The sequence below is a fragment of the Lissotriton vulgaris genome, chromosome 1_1, assembly GCF_964263255.1.
Source record: "Lissotriton vulgaris chromosome 1_1, aLisVul1.2, whole genome shotgun sequence".
NCBI lineage: Eukaryota > Metazoa > Chordata > Amphibia > Caudata > Salamandridae > Lissotriton > Lissotriton vulgaris.
In genome coordinates this window covers 895,372,356-895,390,496 of record NC_141685.1, presented here as the reverse complement: position 1 = coordinate 895,390,496, position 18,141 = coordinate 895,372,356, and the positions used below count along the sequence as shown (strand labels likewise).

At 45.4% G+C, this 18,141-nt stretch overlaps 1 pseudogene; it reads left to right on the top strand.

Moving 5' to 3' along the window:
- Nucleotides 1–10,568: 10,568 nt before the first annotated feature.
- LOC147748130 (uncharacterized) lies at nucleotides 10,569–13,266 on the top strand (annotated as a pseudogene).
- The last annotated feature ends 4,875 nt before the right edge of the window (nucleotides 13,267–18,141 follow it).

Genomic DNA, 18,141 nt, shown 5'->3' with positions numbered 1-18,141 from the left:
GTTGAGATCCGAGCACTGTGTATTGGCGGGGGACTTTAATCTCCATATGGATGATGGACTGGATGCAGACACGATTAAAATGATTGATGTTACGGCTCCTTTAGGCCTCTCTCTTTATCTCTTTGGACCGACGCATGAAAAAGGCCATACCCTGGATCAGGTCTTTTCCACTACCCTTATTGAGATGTCGGCACCTTTGCCGGTGCTCTGGTCGGACCACCGGCTGGTCAAATTTCATGTGCTGGGTACAAAAAAAACATCTAGTGCTGCTCTTCGGCAGCCGTGTCAAGCACCTAGGGCGTATCATCGGGTGACTCTGGAAATGCTGGCACTGGCATGTCTGTATAATCCCTGTCCTATGTCAGGAAACTTGGAAAGGGATTTAGAGTCTCTGCAAGCATGGCTGACGGACAGTCTGGACGACCTTGCCCCTGTGATGGCCCCCCGAAAAACAGCTAAACGGGTCTCTGCCCCTTGGTTTACTGAAGCACTGGTGGCATCGCGACGGCAGTGCAAGGTGGCAGAGAGGGCTTGGCGCTCACAGTATGATTCAGCGGCCAAGCTTGCTTACAGGACGTCTGTCAAAGTTTACCATCATGACATCCTCCTTGAAAAAAAAGGTTATTTTGCAAAGAGGATTGAGACTGCCTCCAACTCGTGCAAAGAGATTTTTACTATCGTGAGGGAATTTACGGCCCCACGCACAAATTCGACCCAGGCAGCTCCTTCGGAGCCGTGTGTAAGTGTCCTTGCCAACTTTTTCACCACCAAGATAAAATCGATCCAGGACTCTTTCCCCCTGAGGGTGGCTGGAATATCTCCCAGCACTTAGGGAGGGTCAGATTTAATAGCTAGTTCCGATTCGGTTTTGGCAGAATTGCCGCCACTTTTAGTTTCCTCGTCCTTGGAACTTATGGCCAAACTAAAATCCGGATCGCCTCTTGACCCGTGCCCCGCCAAATTTTTGGCGAAAGTGGCGGAGGTCATTAATCCTTTGGTGAATCCCATTCTGAATCTTTCCTTGGGTGTGGGGGTGGCCCCACAGGCTTGGAAGCAGGCGATGATCATTCCTCTACTCAAGAAGCTTGGTTTAGATCCTGAGGCTCTCGCCAACTACAGGCCCATCTCTTTCCTGCCTGCTTTTGCTAAGATCTTGGAGAAGCATGTGCACACTGTGCTCTCCAACTTTCTAGAATCCCACAATTTGCTGCATTCCACCCAATCCGGCTTCCGTACCAACTTAAGCACCGAAACAGCGCTTTTGGAAGTGTCGGAGGCAATCAAGGAGGTACTGGATTCAGGAGGCAAAGCTATGCTTGTGATGCTTGATTTGTCGGCGGCATTTGACACCGTCCCCCATGAGGGTCTCCTCGCCAGACTTTATGAGATCGGTCTGAGGGGGACGGTGCTCAGCTGGTTTCGATCTTTTTTTGCTGGCCGCCGACAAACGGTCTGGGCCTCCCCTTGCTCTGCCGTGATGCCGCCATTGGGAGTCGGAGTCCCGCAGGGCTCCGTGTTGAGCCCGACTCTCTTCAACATCTTTATGACCCTTCTGGCGGCACTGGCGGAGTCTTTTGGGGCCCAGATCGTATCCTACGCCGATGATACCCAGCTCCTCTTTACGTGTGGAGCAGATTTTGACGAAGAGAATATCCACGGGTGCCATGGGGCTGTTTTTAACTGGTTCCAGCTTAACAGCCTCAAGTGCAACTCAGATAAATCTGAGGTACTCTTCTTCGGTTGTCGGTCTGATCCAGATTGGCAGGATCAACATGTTTCCTCCAGCAGGCTCTTCCCAGCTAGCCAAGAATCTGGGGGTCAAGATCGATAACGGCCTGACGTTGAGATCACAGATTCTGGGCTTAACAGGTACATGCTTTGGCCTCCTCAGGATGCTCAGCAAGTTTCTTCCTCTACTCCCGGAAGATCATAGGAAGATCACGGTTCAGGCCTTAATTGGCTCGAGATTGGACTATTCCAATGTCCTTTATCTCGGCCTGCCGGAGTATCTCTTGCAACGGCTGCAGGTGGTCCAGAACTCGGCAGCACGGGCCATCTTTGGCCTCTACGGGCGAGCCAGAACCTCCGGCCTCCTGCAGTCACTTCATTGGCTGCCTATCCGGAAGCGGATAGTTTTTAAAGCCTTGACCTTGGCTCACAAGGCTCTTCATGCTTCTGGAGCGAAATATCTTCAAAAGAGGCTAGCCTTCTACCATCCTGCCCGATCCCTGAGATCCGAGTCTTTGTTCCTTGCCGTGGTTCCTCGGGTAAAAAGGGCACGCATTGGGGGCCGGTCTTTCAGGCTGTTGGCGCCACAGCTATGGAACACTTTGCCCGTGTCACTGCGTAGCACCTCCAACCTTTAGGAAGGGCCTTAAAACTTGGCTTTTTGCTCTCTAGATATGCTCTTTTTCTGATTTCTGGTCCCTTTTTGTTTGCCCTGTTGTGTTCTCTGTTACAGGTTAACAATAAAAGCGCCGGGACACTCCTAGGAGTAGCCGAGCGCTATAAAAGATACAGATAACATAGCATAACATAACATAACAGAGCTGAAAAGCAAAAATGTGATGGTTTTCAAGCATTTTACAAAGAGCTGTAGTATTGCAGCCAGAACCCTGATAGTGATACAATTTCAGAAATCTTGGAGTCTATATGCCTCCCCAATCTCCCTCGAATCTACAAGGGACAACCTGGAAAAAGTGATGTCAATAGACATGGTAAAATCAGTCATTAAAAACCTCCTGTCCAATAAAGCACCAGGCCCGGACGGATTCTACAAGTGATTCAGGTCTCTATTGGCATCCCAGTTAGCAATCATCTTTAGCTAATTACTTTAGCTAATTACTTTCCCATTACGGATGCAATGGGAAAGGAGGATACTATCTGAATCAATTAGACAGGGTAACCTAGGGAGCAATGTCATCCTAGAGACCTTTATCACTGCTAAACATTTTTATTTTTATTTTTTTATTTAGAAGTTTTATATATTGCTAACAAGACCCTTACGGGTGACAGAGCACTTTTAGAATAATAATGAAAAGATATTATGAAAGAAATTAAATGATATGTACATAAAAATGGAGTAGGTCATGCGGCAAAAATTATATAAGCGAAAAATAAAGACAAAATAATGGGAGGAAACGAGCAGGCACACATAGTCATTCAAAACGCTGGCATGGGTAGGGTCCGATAGGTGTCGGGGTGGTGTGTGGATGGTTGGGCAACGGACAACCAATGCAGATCTCGAAGATGTAGACAGGCGTGGAAAACGGAGCCACACAGGCAGGTAAGCATTGCGCTTGAGGAAAAGGAGAAATAGCTTCAGTTTGTGAGAAGTCTGTTGGTCAGAAGAGGTTTGACTCTTTCCTGAAGGAGGAGGTGTTGCGCCTGGAGGAAGAGAGGTACAATTTTTAGGGCCCATTATGTTAAATGTTCGGTTGTAGGTTTTCTTTTTAGTTGAATTTTTGTACCGTAAGTAGTAAAGAACTTGTGCTTCTGGAAGTTCTGTTTCTGCCAGATAGGGCGAATTTCTGGTACAGGTAAGAGGGGCAGTTGTGATGCAGCGCTTTATGAGTCATTCAGGCACCTTTGAGATGGATCCTGACCTCATTGGGTAAACATTTCAGAGATTGGAAGTCAGGAAAGATATTATCTCTTTCTTTTGAGCAAGTGATGATCCTGGCTGCTGCATTCAAGATGGCCTACAACTGAGCAATTTTACTTTTCCGGAGCTCCCCAAGGGTATCACTACCATAGTCTAATTTAGATATCACAAGTGCTTTGTACCACTGTTTTGAGATCTTCTGTGGGAAGGAAGGCTACTGATGTCATTGGGCGAGGTCATTTTCATATAGAGTTGAGTGCCATCTGCATGCATGTGACAGGAGATGTGAGAGAGTTTGAGGAGTTCAGCCAGGGGTTCCATGTACAGGTTGAACAGTGTTGGGGAGAGAGTGGACCCTTGGGGACTGATCAAAAAGAGTGTGATTGATTGAGACACCCTGAAATCTGTTGTGAAGGAAGGAGGAGAACCATTTTAACGAGATGCCACAGAGACCCATCCTGTGTTCTAATAGGTTCTAAAGGGTTTCATGATGAACAGTATCGAACTCAGCTGAAAGGTCAAGATTTGTTCTGATCAAGTGAACGTAGAGCATTGTCAACAATGTGGACAAGGGCAGTTTCAGTGTTATTACCAGGTCTGAAACCAGATTGATATTGGTCAAGGAGATGAAATTGCTCAATGTGATTGCGAAGCTGTATGTGCACTACTTTTTCTAAAAGTTTGGCCAAAGTTGGGATGTTGTAGATAGGGCTGTAGTTGGTAGGGTCGGACGAGTCGGCTCAGGGTTTTTTTAGAATAGGAGTAGCCTGTCCATTTTTTAGGGATTCAGGTATAGAGCCTTGTGAAAGTGAAGCATTGATAATCCTAGTCCATAAAGGGAGTTGGAGGTGAATGGACTCATTGAGGAGTTTGGAGAGAAGAGGATTGTTAAAATTGTTGAAGTGTTTCAGAGAAGTTAGTAGATTTGAGATGTCACTTTTATTGAAGTTGTAAAAGCTGAACCAAAAGACATTGTATATAGGTTTGTGGGAAGAGGTTATCGTGTGAAGGTGAGGTGCACATGGTAAGAGTTTGAAAGGATTCTGGATCTTAGCGTTGATTAGCAGGGTTTTCTCAGCAGAGAAGGAGGCAAACATTTTGCAGCTAGGTATGGTTTTGATATCAGAAGATTGGGCATTGCTTTCCCTGTTATTTGGTTTTTGACACTCTTAAACAGGTTTTTCTTTTGTTCGATTAATTGCCGTATCAAGTTGATTTTGAAAATGCGCTGCTTTTGAGTTTCAAATGTGCCTGTTGTAGGCACTCCGTCTTTTTCATATAAGTTTAAGATTAGATAAGGTTGGGGTGTGCCTCCGTGTTCTTTCAGCCCGTTGAGATTAAAGCTGAACCAGGTATTGGATCTTTTGAAAAGAACTCTCTTTAGTTGTTTGAAGGCAATGGTATCCATGATTTATGTAATGGAGTTGAAGTAGTGCTCAGTAAGGTCATAAGAGTTGTGCATGTTGGAGGGGGAATCAAGTTGCAGTTCCTAATAGCTGACAGAGACAGTCAGCTGATATTGCAGGTATCTCTGACCCACTTTTTGGCTTTCATAGGTTGGCTCATAAAGATAATTGCTCTTTCAGATAAGGTGATGCAATGGTGGTCGGTCTAATCAGTTAAAAAACCTTTATTTTGGTCACTAGGACCATAAAAGTATACAAAGATAAAAAGAACTAGCGTTATGAATTTAAAACATCCCGAACAGTGCAAATGGCACCTATTCCATCAGAGATGATTTGCCTACACATTACAACATAGCATTTCCATTAATAGAGTACAATGCTATAGTGGCGAAGGGGAAGGAAAAAAAACACAATACATGGGCAGAAATACCAGGTAGCAGATCAGTTCATTTAGTGTAGATAAGTAAACCCAATGCATACGACAGAACAGCTGTAATACAATAAATTGTTAAAACTACAGAATTCAGTTAAAAAACTAACTTCAACATAAAAATGTAAAAAGCTGTTTCCCATCAATAGGCAGTACGATAGTCTATGCATTGGACACTTGTATTGATACTGCAGTCTGGCTGACGATTTTTATTTGTTTTTCCTTTTCTAAAAAAGCCCATCTCCTCCGCCACATTGCATTTAGAAAACGAGAGACAGAGAAGACAAGGGGCTTGGAAGTGTTATACTTCAAAACTCTGAATGCCGCCTTACATTGCACAAACCCCAAATTCCGGCACAGTTGTATGAGCCAACACCGCCTTGCTGCTCGATACCCTGGACAAAAGACTAGAACATGCAGTTCAGACTCCTCCCACGTAGGGGGAGTCCATCCCATTAAGAAGTGAAGGCCCGGAGGGGTAAAGTGCTGTATCTGAACTGAACATATAGTTTCCTTGCTGTGAAGGGTAGGATGTCATCCAGAAAGGGTTCTAATTTGTAGTCCTCCTTAAAAATGAGGAACTGTGTAGTTAGAGCACCTAAATTCGGATTTACTTGGATGGCCTCGAGCTTTTGGGTTCGATAGATTCTCAGCAGTTCAGCTTGAGAAACCAAAGAGCTGGTTACTTCAGGATTACTCCAGAGAATTGGTTTGCCTTTCCTTATACATACATGCCTTACATGCGCAAACCAAGGAACTTTTTGTAATACCCCTGTGTAGGCGAGTAGCTCCTTGGTTTCTGCTTTGTACTCTGCCAATTCTCGGGTCACCCACAACCTACGCCAAAAAGTTAGGGGTCGTAGAGCAGGCTCATCTTCGATCGGGGCTATGCCTAAGTCTAGCCGCAAGGGTATTAACAGGGTGCTGGGCGGGAGGCCCAGAATTTCTCTAAGGTAACTGTTCTCAACTTTACTTAAAGTGGCAGAGGAACAGTGACCTCAGAGTTCGGCCCCATACAATGTGGCTCCCCTCGCTTGCGCCCTATAAATCTCAATGACAGGGCCAATAGGTTTGATAGTCGATTACCTTATCAATTTAGCTATACTCCCGGAGGTCTGAGCTAATTTTAGCTTGGCTTCGGATATTTGGGGTGCCCACTCCATGTTTCAGTAAGGGTAACACCAAAATAGTCAAATACAGAAACCCTTTCCAGTGCAATGCCATTTAGTTGGGGATTTGGGCGTGTTTTCTTGGGCGGATTAATTACCATGAACTTGGTTTTTATGGTGTTAATCACCAGGCCCCTATTATTACAAAAAATGGCAAACCGGTCCAGTATCCTCTGGATACCCATTGGCGACTTGGACAGCAAGAGAGTGTCATCAGCAAACATCAATGCTAGTACCTTTGAGTTTGCTAGCTTAGGGGCATTGTTGTCCTCAACCTCTGAAAGTTGTGCAATGAGTGCGTTGAAAAAGAGGTAAAACAGGGTTGGTGCAAGCACACAACCCTGTCTCACTCCTCTGTCAACTAAGAGTCTGTTGGTTAATTCTCCACCCCTGCCACATCTTACTTGAGCATAAGTGGCATCATGCAGCTTGATAATCTAATCATAAACTAAAATAGATTTAATTTGGATGGTGTTTTCTTTTGCAATGATTAGATCCAAGGTGGCCCCCTTGTTATGGTTGGGGCTCTTGCAGGTTTGATACGATTGAGGTCCTGGAGAAAGAATTGAAAACTGTTAACAAGAGGGTCGCTGGTGTTGTTCCGGTGTATGTTGAAGTCACAAAGAAAAAACTGATTGTTATGCTCTTCGTTATTGGAGGAGATGAGCTCCACGATCTGCTCGATGAATATCCAAAGCCAGGTGGATGTTTGTTGTGAAGAAAAGATCATAAGAGGTGAGAGTAACTTCAGCAGACGTAGTATACTATGGGGCACTTTCCTTGGTTGATATTTCGGATTATCCTTTTGTAGCGTCTCTAACGTCTCCAGTGATGGATGGTCCTATGGCTGCTTGGTCGGCTGTTTTGGCCTGGCCAAACAGTCATGCGCACTTTGCATTTTCCCCACCAGGCTGCATTACACAGCCTGGTGAGGAACATGCCCAGGCCCCCAGTCCCCATTTGAGTACCTATCCACAGCTCTGAGACCAATCACAATGCTGCATTGCATTGCAGCATTGTAATGTTCTATGGGGAGCCTAGGTGCTTCCTGGTTCCAGTACTCGAGAAGCGGAGGAGAGACGCGGCCGGCAGAATAAGTAAGTGCTATTTTTTTTATTGTGTCCTCCGCCACCTCCCCTCCCCCGCCCTTCCACCCTCATTCCCTGCCCGCCGCTACTGGCCAACAGATTGGAAGGTTGAGTGCCTATCTGGTGGAACCCAACCAGTCCGTTTTCTATATGAAACAGGTAGATGTTTCAGAATATTCACCATAGTCTACACTCAATTGAAAAGTCTAAAAGAAGGTATTTGCCAATGCTCATCCTGGGAAAGATGCTGAAAAGTTATTTCGACTGTATTGAGTGGGCATCACTTCAAGAGGTCCTGGGGAGGGTCAGCACTGGCCCCTATATGCAGAAGCATATTTGCTCAGGATATACAGCCCCCTTGGCATGAGTATTAGTCAATGGAGAAAGATCTGATAGCTTCCACCTTACACAAAATACTCAAGGGGGCCCGCTATCACTGTTGCTATATGCTCTTTCAGTTGAATCCCTAGCCCAACTAATAGGACAAATTCCAGCAATCAGGGCCTGGATTTGGGAATTTTGGACAACACCTTCTTACCACCGATGAATCCTGAGACATCAATCCCTGCTATCATAATATAATTCAACTCTTCAGTGAGGTGTCTGGTTTATAGGTCATTTGCAATAAAACTGAAATGATGGATATCCAGGTGACCCAAACAATCAAGACCATGACTGAATTTCTCTCTACCTTAAAATGGTGAAGGGACATATTAATTATTCAGGAATATGGATCACATATACATTACTGGAGGTCTACAAGGCTTATTTCCTGAACCTCTGGTAATACATTAAAAGCTTCCTAATTAAATGGGGTCCCCTCTTTATCTCATGGATAGGTTGAATAGCAGCTCTTAAAATGAACATCCTCTCAAGATTACTGTATTTCTTTCAGGCACTTCTGCCTGTCATTCCTAGGCATGTCATAACATAAATTCAAGCTACTTGTGACAAATTTACATGATAAAATAGCAAACCTAACATGTCTCGAAAGGTCATGCGGAGTAGGACAATGTCAGGAGGCTTAGTTTTACCAGACACAAAGAAGTATTATGTATTATATGTCCACACAGTGCAGGTATCCTTTAACTGATCCTTGAGGGAGATGGTGAAGCATTGGGCTTATATGGAATGGTAAATTCTGGGGAGGCAATCATGGAAAGTTCTGTGGCTCCTTTGGGTGAACATATGTATTGAATGTGATTAATCAAATTTTGGAGGTCTGGGACCCCCTTCTGAATAGTGAGGGCCCCATCACTTTTCCCTCCCCATTTACCTCACCACATGGCAACACATATTTTTCTCCTTCTGTAGATGTAAAACAATTTGCTGAGTGGCACAATGTTGAGAGACTTTTCCACAACCAGAAAGTATTGTTCTCCTTGAATCAATTAGAAGGTACCAGGGATCTCACAAACTTCGAAAAAACTCTTTATGCACTATAAATCCTCTAAGGGCCTGATATCATCCACTTACTCCACACTCAAGACCACACCCGCTGATAATAAATGTCCCTACATGCACCAGTGGGAGAGAACAGGGTAAAAAGACATACCAGATGTGGAATGGGAGAGTTTGTGGGCTGATATCTAGAAGATGACCTGTTGTTTCCAGGGCCGGGAAACTTGGTATAAATCATGTTCACTGGTCACGCACTAAGAGTAAACTCAAACAAATGTTCCCTGACACTGGCGGGATGTGCTGGATGGGATGTAGTATAGAGGGGACAGAAATACATGTGTGGTGGTCATGCCCATAAATTTAAATATACTGCAAGGAAGTGCCACAGCACATACAGAAGGTAAGGAGGTTTTCATGAATCCTCAGGATGCCCTTATCACAATCCTGGGCCTCCTCCCCTCACACTGGGAGAGTTTTATATTACACATGCGGACATTTATCTCAGTCATGCTTCTGGCAGCTAAACAAAAGTTGACTGCACACTGGGGCAAAACAAATAAATCTGATATTTCAAATTGGTTGAGAAGGCTGGTCTCTTATGAGTATGGTGATGATCAGACATGACCTATGCGACATGAGGAAGAAATCTGAAAATACGTGGAAGCCCTTGATAGATCATTTTCAGTAGACTCTCTAGTTCTCGATTGTCTACACACCTTACAAACATTGAGACTGAACTGGAGTCCAGACATGGCCAGGTAGGAACGTGGAGATTGGAGGGGGAGTCTACTAGCGGTACCTCCAGTATTTCAATAGTGAGAATTAATTTTACAGATTGTATGATAGGAGGGTTGGATCTCTAGTGTCTAGGAAGAGGAATGTGCGGGTACCCTGTTGAACTGTGATAGCACCACTTCGGGATAAATAGGGGAACATCCTGGTTTTCAATATTGTTGATAGTTTGTCAATGAAAAATACAATAACATTTTTTATTTTTTATTTTTTAAAGTACATCTGAAAGGTGTTGAGTGCCTCCCTAATAGAGTCCCAATTTGGAGGAACAAATCTCACAGGGCAAAAAAACTCCTTGGCAATCGTGTAGCTCTTAACTAAATATGTAGATTAACACTCAAGTAGAAAGGCAATACACCAAACTCACCACAACGTCAGGAAAAGGGAACGTCAAATAGAGACATAAAGTAGAAGATTCAAATGAGATTCAGGCTGCCAAGAGCAAAAATCAGAAAAAAAATTAGTAGCAAGTGGGTCTGGAATAAATCCACCATGGCTGGTCCCAAGCATGGCTACGAAAGGAGGAGGGTTATGCTTGGGGATAGCTACCCCACTATGCAAAAAAAATCATAGCTGCGGAAACATCAACTCAAAAGGCATGCTGGCCTTGAGGGGAGAGGAATCTTCTTCATGGAGACCTATGACACCTTGTGAAACCAGAGATTCCAGGAAGCCACAATGCCAATCCACCTACATTCGACCAAAAACATTGAAAGTGAGCACCAAGCACTAGACAGGCAATATAGCCCAAGTGGCAGTGGATATGAAAAACTTGGCATCAGCGAGACCAGATGGACAGAGTCTGGACCAAAAAGACTGACTCCAAGAGGAATGCTGATGTATTCTGGACAGGAGGAAAAGAACCCTCCACACACTCAGGGAGTAACACTGATGCTATCACCAGCAGCCAAAGAGCTCTGATTGGATGGGAAGCCCACAATCCCAGAATCATTACAGCGACCTTCCGTACAAAGAAAAAGAGGATCAAAATTAATGTTATCCAATGCTATAAACCTACAAATGACAGCAAAGAGGGGAAAAAGAACAGTTTTACAACAAACTCCAGTCAATCCTGGAGAAATACCCTGAGAGAGACATTACCATAGTGAAGGGATACCTCAATGCCAAGATTGGAGGCGACAGCACTGGGTACAAAGACGTCATGGGCAACCATGGCCTTGGCAAAATAAACGAGAAAGATTAAATACTTGGAGATCTCTGCACCCTGAACAGTCTGGTGATAGGCGGCAGTGTATTGCCACACAAAAGAATACACAAGCTAATGTGGCTATCACCAGACCATACAACAGAGAATCAGATTGACCATGTTGGCATTGCAAGAAGTTCCTGAGGTCCCTGCAGGATGTGAGAGTGATGAGAAGATTGAAAGTGGCTTTAGACCATCAACTTGTCGAGGCCAGGCTAAAACTAAAACTAAGAAACCATGAATGGAATGGATAAACCAACGTCAGTGATATAACGCCAACCTCCTCAAATATACATTGAAACGGAGTGAACACGCAGTCATCGTCAGCAACAAGTTTCAAGTCCTGCAAGAACTAGAGAATGACAGAGAGCCAGTGGAAAGTCAGTGGGAGAAGATCAAAGAAAAAGTGACATCAACCTGCCAGGAGGTACTGTGTCCCAAGAAACACCAGCATAAAGAATAGATCCCCACTAGACTATCTGCAAAATTTAAGACTGAAATTAAAAGAAAGTTGCAGTCAACACAAGCAGAAGAGCAGAAAAAACTAAAACTCAGGGCGAGTATATCGAAACCAACAAGGAAGCAGAGAGAAGCATAAGAGCAGACAAGCGAAGATTAATTGAGGGTCCTGCCACAGAATCCCAGGAAGCAGCAGCCATAAAAACTTGAAAGAACTCTACAACATAACAAAGAAACTCTCCAACAGATGCAGCTAGCCAGAGAGTCCTGTTTAAGACAAAGCTGGGAAGATAGTAATGGTTAACGAAGGCCAACAACGAAGATAGGTGGAGAACTTTGAAAAACTGGTGAAGCAACCCATGCCTCAGACGCTTCCAGACATACAGCCAGCCAACAAGGACTTGCCAATCAGCTGCAGCAGATCAACCAAGGAAGAAATACAGCAAGCCATCAACCACCTGAGAAATGGAAAGACAACAGTACCTGACAACATTCTTGCGGAGGCACTCAAGACAGACATTGAAGCATAAGTAGACATGCTCTGCCCTATGTTTGGAAGGATCTGGGAAGAGGAAAAGGTGCCATGAGACTGGAAGGAGGGATATCTCATCAAGATCCCCAAAAAAGATGACCTGAGTAACTGTGCAAACCACAAAGAGGTAACTCTTCTATCAACCCCAAGCAAAGTGTTCAATGTCGTAATCCTGAACAGAATAGAGGAACAAGTCAAAGCTGAATTGCGAGACTAGCAAGCTGGCTTCTGCAAAGCTAGATCCTGCACAGACCAGATTGCAACACTGAGCATCATCATTGAGAAGCTTGTGGAATGGAACTTCCCCCTCTATGTCGATTTCATCGACTATGAGAAGGCATTCAACAGCATGGACAAACAGACCCTTGGGAATCTCCTTGACCACTGCGATGAGCTAGATAAACTCGTAAGAATCATCAGGAACACTTATGAGAGAATGACTTGCAAGATAGTCCATGAAGGACAACTCAAGGAAGGCTTCCAAGTGAGGAGCAGAGTCTGCCAGGGTTGTTAGTTCTCACCTTTTCTCTTCCTGCTGGCCATAGACTGGAACATGAGGACATCGACAGCCGGGAGGAGAAATGAGATCCAGTGGACACTTTGGATGCAGCTTGACAACCTGGACTTTGGAGACGACCTGGCCCTAATCTCACATACCCATCAGCAGATGCAAGAGAAGACCTACAATGTGGCAGTCACTTTTGGGCAATTTGGCTCCAACACCCACTGGAGGAAAAAAATAAGATCCTGAAGGCTAACACGTCCAGCAAAGTTACAAATACTCTTGCAGTAAATGCACTGAAAGAAGTTGAGGCCGTCACCTACTGGGCAGTGCCATAGGCAAGCAAAGCTGCACAGACGCTGAGGACAAGGCAAGAATCGGCAAAGCAAGGGCTGCCTTCATTCAGCTAAAGATGATCTGGAGCTTTGAGAACCTAACACACCAAACCACGATCAGGCCTCTTAACACCAACTAAAAATCGGTCCTTCTGTATGGAGCAGAAACCTTGAGGACTACAGTGACCACCACCAACAAAGTCTAGACCTTCATCAACAACTGTCTAAAGGAAATCCTCCAAATCCTTTGGTCAAACACCATCAGCAACAATGACCTATGGCAACAGACTTCCCAAATCCCTGCTCATGAAGAAATCATGAGAAAACGCTGGGTTGGATAGGTCCCACCCACCGCAAGCTTGCGTCAAACCCTACCAGGCCATCCCTGACCAGGTGTCCATTAAGGGAAAGGGAAAAGAGGATAGTCAAGAAAAACTTAGCACTCAGGTCTTGATGATGACTGCAAGGAGATGGGCTACACCTGGAGTCAGATTAAAAGGAAAGCCCAATACAGAGATGGCTGTACAGTCCTGGTTTACGGCCTATACCGGAGGAGGGGCTGTAGGCATAAATAATTGTGTGAATACTCTGATAAATAAAGGAACAAATGTGTTGCAATGCATCTGCCCCTAGCTCATATGACTTTATATATGATTAAAAAAGAAACTGGCATCACAGGAAAAGACTCAACTTCATCTTGGATTTGGAATCTCAGGCACTAGTCTCTGGACAGGCCACCACCTTGGAAAGGGCAATTCATCAGGCTTGACCATGCAACAAGCACAAATGCCTTTTCTATGAGTGAAAAGTTGTGTTTATGTATTGCAAAATGAAGATCTAAACTTATAAAAAAATGTATTCACACATATTTTTTGTGTAAATCATCTTCAATGGCCAGGAGGTGGTTGTTACAGGACAGGAATGGCTTGGAATGTGTGGGAGCATAAACAACCATCCCTACTTGTGCATATTCACAAACTTCTCTATGACCCATTCTCACTCTGAAAATAGTTGGCGATTTACTTTGATTGAGAGCAGTAGTAAATTAGTATCCAGGTTGGGAATGGGAAAAGAGCACCACTCTCCATAACCAACATTGGTGGGAAAAGAGAGTCAAAGTGGATTCAACAGTAAAAAGGTTTCAATGAGCAATTGTTCAAAGTGATACAATTCTCCATGAATAGAAAATGTACACTGTGTAGAATTTTGTATGCAGACATGGTCTATCACAACAGTACTCCTGAAACTGTTGCAGCTTTTCCGGTGCACAAATGGAAACCTTCTTCAGAATTCCAAAATGGCAGAAATATAATCCAAACATAGAAGATAACAGATATAAGTAAAACTTTTTCGTGATTCAGGTTCTTAGGGCGGCTTCATCACAAGTTGACTGCTATTTGGTGTGGGGTCACTGGAATCTGTATCCTCACACCAAATAAACAGCATTATACCTTATTTAAATTGGTATTGGGTGTAACATACGTATCCTAGATTACTGGATCCTTTTCAGCACGTCATTCCCTCTTTCAGACCGTGTGTTGGGCCCTTTTCGGAAGCCATTTACTACTTGTTCATCACAGGTGGTGAACAGCAGCGAAAGGAAGTGCTGCAGGTCAGGTGCTGGGGGAGTTGGTCCGGGTGGAGGGGAAAAGGCTCAGCAGGGGGAGAATAATGCTATGGAGAGCCTGTGCCGGATTAAACCCGTTGGAGGCCCCTAAGCATTCGAAAATGTGGGTCCCCTCTCACAAATTACCTCCTAATACCCAATGCACTGGAATTTTTTACAAACTGACAGCTGCCAGAAGATGAGCTTTTAAGGGACAAATGTATGTGAATCTGATGTCTCTGATTTATGCACTTTAAGTTGTTAATGTGTACATCACGTAAAAACTGTATTTTCTCTATAGAGTCTTTAATGCAATGTTTTAGTTTCTTTGAGTTGATTCATTTTTTCTATCTCTTGGAAGCAATATTTAAGACAGCTGAATTGTAATTTTCTTTCAAGATCAAATCAATATTATTTTGACCCGTTGTCACAGGCAACTAAAAGGAGTGGAACCCATAGGACGGCGCCTACTTAGCCTAGTTGGTAATCCGGAACCGGAGAGCCTTGTCTCTACGGTACTGCAAGGACCAGGAGTAGGCCAGGGTCTGACTCTGTGCATGAGCCCTTCAAGTTTACCGGGCGTGGACTACAACCACTGAACAGGTCCAGTATTTTCGGACCTGGATTACAGGGTCCTGGATTTGAAGTCCGGTAATCCTGTATCCAGAAGGACCAGGCCACTTGTAGTTACCTGTAGTGGTATTTTGCCTAAACACTGCTCCGGAGAACTACTAATGAGACCCAGAGAGCCCGATTCAAAGGGAAAGTGAGACGAAAGTCGAACTTTTATGTTATGTTATGTTAGAGCGGATTTCTATAGCGCATTATCACCCAGAGGTCTCTAAGCGATGTCAACGGACGTCAACCTGGGTGAGGACAAAGTGAGCTATTCAGATTGGCACCCATGCCTCTAAAAACAATACAGTTTTCAAACTCTTCCTAAAGCATAGGAGATTTGTTTCCTTACGCAGTTCACTGGGAAGACAGTTCCATGTCTGAATGGCAACGGTCGAGAAGGCTCCCCACCCAAGGACGATCAAATTGTACCGCGGGCAGGCACAGTAGCAGGCCTCCGGCTTACCGGAGCACCCTACTAGGGCAATAGTTAATCAGTCGGCCCTTAATGTAACTTGGGGCTGAGCCATTAACGGCCTTGTGCACAATACAGAGACTTTTAAATTTGGTTCTTTGCAGAATTTGGAGCCAATGTAGATTCTGCAATAGAGGGGTGACATGAGTGTGTCTGGGTTTCTTAAAAATTTGTCTCGCTGCGTCATTCATTACCACCTGAAGCCTAGACAGCAGATTTTTTGGCAGCCCAAGTTATAGAGCGTTCCCGTAATCGAGACGAGATAGAATCAGAGCAGAGACTGCCAATCTAAGTGTGCTGAAGGACAGAAGAGGAGATAGTTTCCGAAGCTGACGCAACAAAGCCACAGTGGTACCGACCACCGCCGATACTTGCTGTGTCAGGGACAATGAGGCATCAATCTTGATGCCAAGGCTTTTTACAACCACTGCCGATTCAGGGAAAGTCCCCAGTTCTGCAGGCCAAAACAGGTCATTCCAAGGGCTTAAGGTAGTAGTAACCGCTAGGATCTCTGTTTTCTCAGGGTTGATTTTTTACCGAGTTTGCTGTCATCCAATTGATGGTGAATTTAAGGATGACTTGCATTCTCAAATGGGCCCCCGGTGAATGCGCAATCTGAATCAGAATTTGGGTATCATCAGCATAGTTGTAAACTCTACAATCGATCTGATTCAGTGCACCAATTAAAGGCTGCAGATATGCATTGAAAAGCAGGGGGGACAGAGCTGAGCCCTGGGGTACTCCACACCCCCAGCGAGGCTGGATTGGACACCAGCTCTCCTAATTGGACTCGCTGTGACCGATCTCTCAAAAATGAGGTCAGCCAGGCCAGAGCCGTGCCCTGGATCCCTAGATCACTGATTCGCGTTAGTAATTTTAGACTTTATTTACAGAGGGCCTTTACTACTAGTAAAGGCCCTCTGTGAATACCAAAAGTTGAACTTTCGGTATTCACAAGGGGCATTTACGAATAGTAAATGCTCTTTGTGAATACCGAAAATCCTAAAGTTAGACTTTCGCCTCACTTTACTTTTGTGAATCAGGCCCAGAGTGTTTAGTTATTCAGAATATGCCTGTTACTAAAAGGACACAGAATTCCTCTTGATGAGAGGGGAATTGGTCAAGTGGACTTTCTGGGGTATTCCAATCTAGAGATGCTGGGTGGGTGGGCTCTGTTCTTTGAAAGACCTCTTTGATGAGCGGTGGAGGGTTCTGCTCTGACCAAGGCCTCCATGACGTAGGCTAATGGGATTCAGATATGTCCTGTTTCTCGATAATAAAGGGTGGGGTGAGATCTTCCTTTGGCCTTTAATGCAGCATATTGAGGCCTGTTAACCCAGAGAATAAAGAGTGGCCCCGGTACCGCTCTCCTTGATTCAAAGGAGATCTGGACTTGCAAGGGACGCTGCGTGTCCGGCCATGACCCACGCAGTTACAGGTGGGAAGCTCCAGTCTGCCTCACTGAGGTGACGGGCCTCGGGGATGGCGGCCTTGTTCTGTCTTGGGCTTCTCAGAGGTCGGTTCCGCGCTAGGCCTCAGTGATGTAAAGAATCTGCTCTGCCCTGTAGGCCTCGGCGATGCAGTCACGGGGCGCTGTTCTGCCCTTGGCCCCGGTGGTGCATTTTTGGCGTCCCTGCTGCCCTTGACCTCGGTGGGACCTTTGAGGTTTCGATCCAGTTATGTGGCGGGGCCTCTCCTGCGATAGACCGTAGAGCGCCAAGGCAGGGGGGGGGGGGGGGGGGGGCTGTTCAACTTTAGGCCTGTGTGATGGGGGATGCTTTATCTAGGACTCAGTAACGCGGTGTTTACGTAGAGCCTGTTGTCCTGCCATAGACATTAAAAGGGTGCTGGTTGAGGGCCCTTTGTTCTGCCCCAGCCCTCAAGGGTGCAGGGCTGAAGAGCTTGGCATGGATGAGGGCAGACTCGTTTCGGGTTACAAGAGAAGCTCTCTCCCCCCTCTCTCTGCGCCTCGTCTCTCTTGAGAAAGGAGGCGCTGGTTGCCATGGCAGCTGGCTGCGGAGGCCTCATACATATGGAGCTGATTCTGCCCCACTCATGCAGCTCTCCCCTTGAATGTCAAGTGTCTGACAAGAATCAACAGGGCACTTCAGGGGCCTGGAACCCCCACCGCCTCCCCACGCACCCACATTTGGAGTGGTGGTATATGGGAGAGTCAGGGGCCCTCCAGCAGCGGGGCTACCTCGGTGGTGAGGGGGCTGCTGAATCCTGAGGGGAGGGGTGGACCGGGCAGAGTAAAACACATGCCAAACATGCACTGTGCCCCTCCATGAGCCCGCGCCAGCCTCTACGGGCACGTGGGCTGCTAAGTGATTTTGTACATTGCGGGGTTTAGATGTGTATTTGTATGGTACGGCCTTGGCGCAGAACGCATGCTGGCATATGCTAATATCGACTGTTCCTTATTTATTAGTGACGTGTAACACGCCCATGCAGTTACAAACTGCTGCTTCTAATGTACACAGCGCCAAGCAAATGTCATACCCAGCTCAACGGTATTTG